An 11,081-nucleotide genomic window follows, 5' to 3' on the forward strand; every position below is an offset into this window, starting at 1 on the left:
AAAATTCCCTTGCTCACCAAGAGGTCTCAAATTCAAATCTCGGTTGTTTTTTTTAGAGAATTTTGTTGAAGATTTCCTGCTTTTCACTCACTTAAAGCACTAAGGGCATGGAGGGGATTTCCACATCAAATTAGAAGCAAGGAAAATCGTGGAAGCAAGAAGAGAAGAAAAAAAAAAGGAAAGAAAAAAAAGGGAGAAATAAAGATTGTCCAAATCTTCTCTCCTCCACGTCATCACCAAAGATTGTCCAAATCACACAAAGTAAGAAGAAATCGTCCCTAGGAGAGAGAAAAAAGAAGAAAAAAAAATTAGAAAAAAAAGGAAAGAAAATAAGCAAAAAAATTATAGGAAATTTCTCCAAATTTATTTCTCTCTTCTCTCTCCTCTCTCCTCCACCTTAGCACTTTTGGTCTCAAAAGATCTCACAATCAATTGTGGGTTTCTCTCTTTTAGGAAAGAGAAATTTGTTACCCTACCTCCCCATTCCCTATAAATACAACTCATGTAAGAGGAGGAGAGACAATTCATTCTTCTTCTAGTTTTTTTTTAGTTGCTCTCTCTCTCCCTCTCTCACTCTTTAGTTTTAGTTCTTCTCTATTTTTGCTTTAATCACTTTTGTAATAGTTTTTTTTATGTCAATTAATGCAAGCACTCTTTTATTTTTATTCAGCCTTTTTTTGTTTATGATTTATGCAATTGAGTTGTAATTTTTTAAGTTATAGTTCTAGGCTTAGATCTAGGTGACAAGATCACGAGCCGTGGAGCAATTTTTTTTCAAGTTCAAGCATTGATTCAAGTAAGTAGGCTCCTTCAGTAGTCTTCTCTCCCCCCTCTCATTCCCTCTTCTGACTACCTTTTCTTTCTTAATTTAGGATTTTTATTTTCAGTCATCACATTATTGCTATCCCTTTCCCCCAAGGTTCATGGCTAGTGTATGTGTTGGCTTTACCCCTCCTAGCCATAGAACCATCAATTTATTGCTTTTATTTTAATTGTCTCCCTTTCCCTAAAGCCAAGTAGAGAAACCCTTGTAAAAGTGACTCTCTGGTCAAGTAGGGAAGCTCATATTATGATGCATCCCTCGGGCTAAGTAGAGAAACCTACTTGTGAGTCTCTCTCTAGCTTTATCCCTTTCTTTTACTTTATTTTTATTTCAGCTTTTATTCATTTATTTATTTATTTATTTTTTAATTGCGTGGGTTATTTATTTTCAGTTATTTAATTATTTAATTTTAATTGCGTGGCTTGCGTCTTTAAATTCTTAGATGACGAATGGTTAGGACGTTATTTTAGATACATATGTTTAGGACGGTAATTAGAATTAGATCACAACCATTAATCAGTTCACTTTCACATTATTAAAAGAAATAAAAAATAAAGTTGCTGCTCTCCCTGTGTTTGACCCGTAGCTACACTGATCCGTACGCTTGCGGTTACATTTTAAATCTTAAACACATTCCATTTGGGGGTAGATCCATGACCCTACCCAGGACTCCGACTGTCCAGGAGTTCGCAGACTTGACTGGCATTACCATTGTGGTTGGTCAGACACACATCAGCCTATGGGAGATTAGTGCCCGATGGTGGAAATTTGTCCTGGGGGAGAACCCAAGTAACATATCTTAGGTGGCTCGTTCCTTCTTACTATTCGTTGTGGGTCAATGCCTCTTCAGCGACCTCTGAGGGGGAGAGGATATCCGTCTGGTGTACCTCCTTTGAGATCTTCGTACAGTAGACTCTTGGGACTAGGGTGGGACTGCCTATGCATATCTCCTGCGATCCCTAGATCTGCTGTCCTATGGAGACAAGGGCCTCAAGGTGGCAGGCTTCATTATTTAGGTAACTTTCCTTCTCATACCCATTTCCTTTTATCCATTTGGATTGCACATTTTGACTTTTTTCTTGAAATAACCTTAATGCTTTGAGCACTTGGGGACCATAGCTCCCAAACTAAGGAACCCTGAAGCATTCTTCTTCCTTGTTGTCATAAAGTGGGGAGACAATTAGGTGCTCAGGGCTCGACGACATTCTCCGGGGACCACCGTCTGTTCTCTTTTGAATGATCTCACTGAGGTATGGTGTGTTTGACACTGATATTCCTTTCATCTTCTGCCATACTTACTTCTCCTTAGTTTTGTAGGTTACTTGGAGACCATTCCATGACCTCGTATTTTCAGATCTTGAAAGATTAGCCTTGGTTAAGCACTTATCTGAGCACCGAGTTCTTTTTTGGGGAATGTGGGGTCACGCCTAGTATTTGGGAGAGAGGGTAATACCCCAGTGGTCGGATATCGAGCCACGCCCTTCTCTTGGTCTTCCACCACCCACTATGCACTGCCCAGAGATCATCTCAGTAGATGAGATGGAGCATTTGGCTAGCGGAGTATGGAATGACTCATTCCTTGATCAGGATAGGGACTATAGAGCCTTCCTAGAGGAAGAGACAGTATGCACCCCTCTTGGTCCTGATGGTCCAGTCGTATGTTACCCATTCTTGAGTATTCCTTTATCGGGAAAGGCATCATCCAAGGATCTTCCATCTTCTATGGGATGGGCAACCAAATGATCGGCTATGGCCTACCCCTTGATAGATTTCTGAGTAACATAGGTGATTTCAAACTCTAACAGTAAAAGCAACCAATGGGCAATCCTTTCAGTTAAGGTTGGTTTCTCAAAGAGATATTTGATGGGATCCATCCTTGAGATCAAGTGCACGGGATAAGAAACCATGTAGTGTCGCAACCTTTTCGTTCCCCAAATCAATGCAGCATAAGTTCTTTCCAAAGATGTGTACCATGTCTCATATTCTAGGAACTTCTTGTTGAGGTAATATATGACATACTCTGCCCCTTCTTTTGTCTCCTTCTGTGCTGACAAAGAACCCATGGAGTATTCTCCTACAGACAGATACAACAGAAGCGGCTCTCCTTCCACCGACGGTGTCAATACTGGTGGGTTCATGAGGTATCCTTTGATTTCGTTAAAAGCTTGTTGGCATTGATCATTCCATTCTGTGGGCTGATCCTTCTTCAGTAGCTTAAAAATTGGTTCACAAATTGTAGTCAACTGAGCTATGAATCTGTTAATATACTGGATGTGACCCAGAAGTCCTCGTATTTACTTCTCTATCTGAGGTGTGGACATTTTCTGAATTGCCTTGATTTAGATAGGTTTGACTTCATTGCCTCTTTCACTTACTAAGAAACATAACAACTTTCCTACTGTTGCCCCAAATACACACTTCTGAGGGTTCAACTTCAGCTGATACTTCTTAATTCTTTCAAAGAAATGCCTTAGCGCGGAAATATGCCCCTGCCTATCTTTTGACTTCACTATCATGTCATCCACATAGACTTCCACATCTTTGTTCATCATGTCATGCAATATGGTTGTAGCTACTCACTGATAAGTTGCCCTGGAATTCTTTAGCCCGAAAGGCATCACTTTGTAACAATAGGTTGGCTATCTTCTCGCGGTCTTCTAGGTGCATGGTTATTTAGTTGTATCCCAAGAATCCATCCATAAATGATAACAAAGCATGCCTCGCCATATTATCCACCAATACATCAATGTGAGGTAATGGGAAGTCATCTTTAAGACTTACTTTGTTAAGATCTCTGAAGTCCACGCACATCGTACCTTGCCATCTTTCATCAGTACTGGCATGATGTTAGCCAACCACTAGTGGTACTTCACCACTTGTAAAAACCTGCATTTCATTGCTTCACAACTTCTTCTCTGATATTCTCACTCCATTCGGGCAGCATTCTTTGGAGCTTCTGCTTTACCGGCTTTACCCCAGAGTAAGTTGACAATCGATGTTGCACGATATTAGGGTCAATACCAGGCATACCTCATAAGACCAAGCAAAGACCTCGGTGAATTCCTTCAGAAGACTAATCATCTATTCTGCTTCTTCGTCATCAAGGGTATTGCCAATTTTTCCCTCTCGACGGAATTGGTTGGTTCCTAGATTAACAACCCGAGTATCCTCATAGATGGGTTGGGATTTCTTTAGTTTGCATTGTTTTATTGATTCTTGATATTTATTAAGATCATTATTAGAAAAAGGAGGCAAGTTGTACTCAGAATCAGAAATTTCATTCATGAGAGAAGAAGTAATAGACTCGACATACAAGGAGTCTAGACTCTCCTCAAGAGGGGAGGCCAAAACAAAATCATAAACAACAGATCGACAATAGACTTGATAACTGGCTTGATGCTTTTTCCAGGGGTATTCAGGCTAGTTGACTCAAAAGCATGAGCAAACTTGAAGTTTTCTCCAATGCTTGTCCAGCTCAGGAGTGGTTCAGTGGCTTGATGGATGAGGAGGTGTGGCGAAGAGCCTTCTTCTCCTTCCGAGAAAGTTGCTGCTATTTCTTCAGGGGTGTAATGGTTCCTCTGGATAGGTGCTTGCTTCTTCACAAATACCAGCTAATCAATCTTGTGCTCTTGGAAGCTGAACTTTCTGAGGGGTGAAGATTGGTGGAGACTGCTCAATCATTTTTCTATGAAGTCCATCTTTTCGATCCTATTGAGGGATCCCATCCCAGTGCCTCAGTCACATCTTTAACCACCTTCACGAGACTTCCCGTTGCAGTTGGTTCAGGCATAGTACATACAGACCATCATTCTTTGTGCTTTTCTTTACTTTGCATATGTACTTCTTCCTCTGAAAGGATGAGGCTTGAGCTCATGCAACTCTCGGGCTCTTGGCTCTCATAGGAGGGAGAAAATGAAGCCTTTCAAATCAATAGGAAGCGACAGACTCCAGATAAGCCTTATCTTCTTCTCCCATTCTCTCTTCATGAGAACTCGAGGACTAGGTGCCTCCTTTGATTGGACCAATATTGTAGGATCACCAGAGGAAGACCCAGTCTCAATTAGTGTAATTTTTTCTATCCCAGTTATGTAACTGTCTTAGTCACCTTCATTGACTAGCATTTTCTGTTGTTCAACTTCATGAGTCACCCAGTTGAACTCGTCTTGAAAAAACACTTCAAATCCTTGTCATATCTTTGCTACGGTTTTATCAAACCATGGCTCCACATTTCCTCAAAAGGGAAATCCTCTCCTTCTTTTACAAAATACCCATTGAGAGTAGGGAAGTAAGAGACAGAGATCTTCCTAGTCATCCTCAGCACTTTCTGCCCCTTGGTGGTCGGAGGAGTGTACCCGAGACCATTCTTTCCTTTGTTTACCACCTAACTAGGCTGCTTTGAAACTCCTTGATGATATTTTCTTAGTCCCATGCTAGGAAAATATTGTATATTCTTCATCATCTGATTCGCTGGAGGACTCCAGATGGCTTCATAGTAGCTGGGACTTCTTCCTTTGGCCCTTCTTTGGCAATGGCTGCGCAAGTTATATTTAATTCAAAACCAATTAGTTGGACCTCTTGGTCTTGTTCTTCGCCATTTTCAATGTTGGTTAAAGTGTTAACCACTACAGGATCTCCAGCTACTATGACCACCTTTCCCTCATGAATGAACTTCATTTTTTGATGGAGACTAGAGGACACCGCCTTCGCAGGATGCAATCAAGGCCTTCCCAAGAGCATGTTAAAGGCTGCCAGTATATCAATGACTTGGAAATCAATATCAAGCTTCACTGGGCCAATTTTATGGCAAGGGTAATAATGCCAAGGATCTTCCTCTTGGTATTGTCATATGCCCTTATGGTTTGGGTAGTTGGCCTCATTTCTTCTAGGTTGATGCCAATACTCTTTACCGACCTCAATGGTAGCACATTCAAAGTGGACCCATTATCTACAAGAACCTGAGGAACCACTTGGTTAAGGCATTCTACTATGATATGGAGAGCTTGATTGTGCTGGACCCCCTTGGGAAGCTCTAAATCCAAGAACATTAGAGATTGCACTGCATATGTTACCCCTACTATATGTGTCAGATGTGTCAGATTTATCTCGATCGGCACTTACATATTAGTGAGATTTTAAGACTACTTCATGGTGTGGATATTTGCTTGGGACTTCTTAAGTTGAGCCAAGATTGGATTTTCTGACTCTTTCTTCAAGCTAGTAGATTCGGCCTCATTACTCCTTGGTTGTTCTACTGCTAGAGCCTTGCCCTTATTGTCTTTCCCACTTCTAGTTTCTATCACGTTGACAGGTTTCTTTACAATTATCTCTGTGGGATAGCAATATTCATCATCACTATTTGTTAGGGTGATTATCCCTACCATAGAATCATCTTCTTCTTCTGATTCTCTTTCCCTGGTTGGGGTGGGAAGTCGAGGTCCTCCACAAATATCCACAACCCTGGCTTGTAGCTTCTTGACCATATTGGAAAGTTATTGGAATGCAGCATCTACTGCCTCTATGAAAGTGTCATTTGGCCCTATTTCCTCCAAATCATCCAACTACTCACAGTAGTAATGATCACTGACAGTTACTTCACCCAGCATGTTGTTAATTTCTTCCACCTTCTCCTACATTTGTAATGTGTTGTACATTTCACATAGCTTTTCCTCCATCTCTAATGCGGATTTGGGTTCATCTAGATAAACTTGCATCAGCTCTCTAGATCCTTCATCACTTTCTAAATCTAACATAGAATCATCTCGTCCCATAAAAAGGGAAGGGTAAATGCCACATATTGGATCAGCTATTAAATCATCTCCACCAATAGCATAGACTGAGAAACATGTCGGATGTTTAGGTGAGTAGTATTCTAACTCATCATCGTAATCATTATACCTAGGCCCTAGGTAGTCATCCCAGTCTAGGTACTCATCATCATCCTCAAATTTAGAGTGATCTCCATCCTTCTCATCTTCATTCTCATCCTCTTATCATCATCTTCTTCTTCACTGATTTCCCCCTCACTTGGTTCTTCATCAGATTCTTCTGGACCATCAAATTCTCTGGCATCCAAATGCTCGTAGTATTCAGAGCGTATGGACCAAAAGATTTCCATAAGGTTGGTCTTGACATTAATGGCTCAAAGTTGAACCAGTCTTGACCCATCATCCTCTATGTCACTCCCCATGTGGATTAGGGAGATGTGTTCCTTAACCTGTTCCCTTATGGCCAATGTGGTTACTACTCTGAGAAGATCAACTGCAATCTCTTCAATTATCTTTGGATCATCCTCTAAAGATATAACAGGCTGAATTAGAGAAGTGGGATCACTTTCTTGGTCTTCCTCTAATGAATTCACTGACCCTGTTGATGAGGTCATTTTTGGGGAATCTGGTAGTGTAAGCATATCCATCCAATCATACCCGTCTGTCCATCCTTCCTTTGGGTTATACATTGAACCTTGAGAGTGGGATTGGTATGAGGGTGTTGAGGGGTATGAAGATGAAGTGATATAGGGGGTAGGACTCCACTTTAATAGTGGGGGAAAGGTTGATGATATGGCGGAGGCTGATAATATGGTGAAGGTGGAAGGTATGGTGGGGTTAGTAATGTGGTGTTGTGGACCCTTCTGTTGATGAGGAAGGATGAATGGCGGGTGTCTGATTTTCTAATTCTTCTTCTGATGATTCTCTTCTTCTGGGAGTCATTATGATTCCAACCCTTTGACTCATGAGTTTCCTATAAGCATGGTACTCATATGGTTCTTCCAAGCTTTAGATACAATGAGTTGAGTGGGGTCACTCTCTATGGCTTCTTTATTTAGATTGTTCACATGATCAGTGAGTGAATTGGTGTTGACATTGGGAGGCTGCTTGACCTTGACCTCAATGGTTCCATTATCTACTAGGTCTTGAATTGCATGGTGTAGACCCAAACATCTTTCAGTGTTGTGCCCCTTCTAAGTATGGTAGGCACAATATTCATGATCCCTATACCAAGCTGGAGGAGGGTTGCTGATCACTCTTGGAGCCACTGTCCCTAGCTATCCCTATTTCTTTAACTTCTCATATACTGCCATTATGGGCATTTCCAAGTCAGAAAAGTGCCTTCTCGGATGAGGGGCCTTCTGGGAGGATTCATCTTCTTGTATTATGAACGGTTGTGAAGTAATGGCTGGTGAGCCTGACTGCTGAACAACACTCACCATATTAGTTTCTAGACCCTTTTCCTGTCCGACTCAGGTGTTCTTACTTGCATCTTGGGAGGACCCTTGATACTGGGCCACTCATAAAATTTACTCTCCACACGTGTTTCGGTGGCTATTAAGGCATCAAAAGTTTACAAATGCTGATAGTAAAGAACATCATGATTAGGCTTTGACAAGTTTTCTATCAAGATCTCCACTTGCTCTACTTCTGAAGGCCGATCCGCCATCTTGGCTGCCTTATCTCTGAATCTCATCAAGAAAGTGGTGAATCCTTCTCTAGGTTGTTGCCTCAAAGTCTCTATCTCCTATTGCTTCACATTCACTTTGGTGTTACATGAGTATCATTTGGTGACGGGTTTCATCACTGTCACCTAATTTTGAGTTTGAGATGACTCCAACTATGTGAACCACCTTAGTGCTGGCCTTGATAGGGTTGGCATGAAGGCTTGCCCCATCTAGTTATCTGCCAGTTGCCATGACTTGGCAATGCTGAGGAAGACTTTGAGGTGAGCCTTGGGGTCTCCTGACCCATCAAACTTGTCAATCTGCCATTTGAATTTTTTTGAAATTCTTACCCCAGAAAAGAAACTCATTTCCTCTGAATCCACAGCTTGCCTTCTGAGCTTTTTCCCGCTCGAATCATGTTCTCTAACTTCTCTAAGTGCTCTCTGAGTTCCCTTTCTTTCTCCATCTCTGGAGGCTCAATATAAACGTGTGTTGTAAATTCCTCTTCTTCATCTTTAATCACCATCTTTGAAGGAGAAACCCTGGAATAGGCCCCTTGCTGACCATTTTGACGGGTAGGTAAAGATCCTCTCTGGCTAGTTGGTCTAACATGCTCGGGTTCTCTCAAGTCAACTCGGGAAGATTTCTCACGGTGACCCGTAGCTCTATTCTATTCCACATCTCCCATAGCCGGTGTTGGCTCATTCCTAAGATCAGTTCTGGTACGATTCTGAAATGCATGCAACATCTGAGCTATCCCTCTTTTGACTTCACTTGGTAGTAGACAATCTTGAGAAGATGATGGAGGTGACACTAGACTTAGGCGAGTCAACCGATTACTCTGACGAGTCCAAAGGGACTGCGGAGAATACTTGAGGTGTGGAATTGTGCCTGAACCAAAATTGGCTTATTTTAGGATTCTTGAATTCCCTACCCCTTGTTCACACATTCACTAGATTAACAACCAACAATCCATCCAAAGTTAGTCCACTTAATGATAGGGGTGGATAGGGTTCGATGCCTCTGGTTCACCTAATGTCATAAGCGGGAGATTCATACAAATGGCTTAGCGAGACTATTCCCATAAGACATTCCATGTAATAAAGTCATGCTTTCCTTACTCTTTTTCCCACTAGATGTCCTTCCTCCTAATTTTCTTGGGACTTCTCGGGACTTGATGTTACTTTGAAAGGATTGCCTTTGAGTCATGTATCTGGACTTTTTCCTTAAGGAGGAGGGACACTTTTATCCAAAACCCACTTAAGAAAGAAATTTTTTATGACGAGAATATAATATAGGAATATTCCTTTTCAAGACCGTAAACAAGTTCTATAGTTAGCTTGTGGTGCTCCTAGCTTCTTCATCTATTTTCTACATGATGCACGCATGCGGTGGATGCAATAGGACCGATAAGGCTTCCTTGATAGGATCTATATATGCAAGGTACGTGATCCTTTTGATATACCCATAGGTACGAGATCAAGGGGGTGACTTCCTTACCCATTACTTATGACTACACACGAGATTAAGCAATTGTCCATGGGGTGGTGGAACCGTGAGTGATTGTGCGCAAAAGTGTAATGTAAGGTAATCATCATTCTATCTTAGAATGCCATAAAGTGCACGAACCTCCCTGAGGGTACTGGCATAGTTACAACACCCTCATCATTTGACGATACCTTCCACTCTTGTACAGGAAGCGAGTATCATTTGCTCTTAGAGTACTTAGTATGTCATGCACTGACCTCCCCGAGGGTGTAGGCATAATAGAGAGTACCCTCGCCAAATGATTTAACTTCGAGCATGTTGCATGATGCGGTTAGTGAATACAATTACAAGCATGGGGTTAGCCAAACATGTTTTCAAAAAAAGATGCTGGAAAATGTTCTTGCATTTAAAGGTAGCATCTAGTATCAGAAGCTTGACATTTATCCCCAGTGGAGTCGCCACTATGAGGGTAGGGGCTAGAGATGGACTGAGATGTCTCTCTTCCCTTTCGGGGGGAAAAGGACTTGCATCCCAACCTCTCTTCTCTCTCTTTCTCTTTTATGTAAGGGGAGGGGTTCTTGTCGTGGTATGGGGCCCCGTACCATCGTATCGCCGCTTGGAGATATGTCGAGGCCTATTCCGCAAGAGTGTAATGTTCTTTCATTTGAGACGGGGGTTTGATGATGGTCCAATATGGGAATTGGGATCATACAAACAGAGTTTGGAGTCGCCACCTAGGGTTATAGGCCTAGGACCCGAGGGTGGGCTTGATTCCTGAGAAAATGGCCCAAAATTTAGTCTGGTCTAGAGATTTAAGGTAAGTGTTAGGTTACAGAATTGGGAAGGTGTTAGGCACCCAATATGCCCGATTCAACCGGTCTTCCTACTAGATGCTTGAGAATGAATATTTTTCACAATTATTACTATTCCACATGTATGGCTAAGTTATCACACATATATACATTAATTGAATTCAAAATACTATATATACTAAAACAAGTTCTATATAAAGTCTATATTATAACAAGTTGGTTGAGAAATTATACCTAAACTTAAACCCTATTTCGGGTCAAGAGGGATGGGCCCTAGATTAGTACCGTCTCGGACTGTCTTTCGGATTCTTCTAGCTCAGGGAAGATGGTCTTGACCTCTAACTTCTTTTCTTGAGAGATACTGATTGTGATGGTATTCGGATAGGGTTTTGACTAGAAACGGTTAATTTTAGATTTAGATTAGTACAGAGCTTCGGCTAGGGAAGACTATTTTCGGGCTTAGGCTGAGGTGGCACTCTAACAGAGCTTCCACTGGGGATAGGCTAGGGGAGGGATAGACTGAGGT

Source organism: Macadamia integrifolia, unplaced genomic scaffold (assembly GCF_013358625.1).
Source record: "Macadamia integrifolia cultivar HAES 741 unplaced genomic scaffold, SCU_Mint_v3 scaffold2255, whole genome shotgun sequence".
NCBI lineage: Eukaryota > Viridiplantae > Streptophyta > Magnoliopsida > Proteales > Proteaceae > Macadamia > Macadamia integrifolia.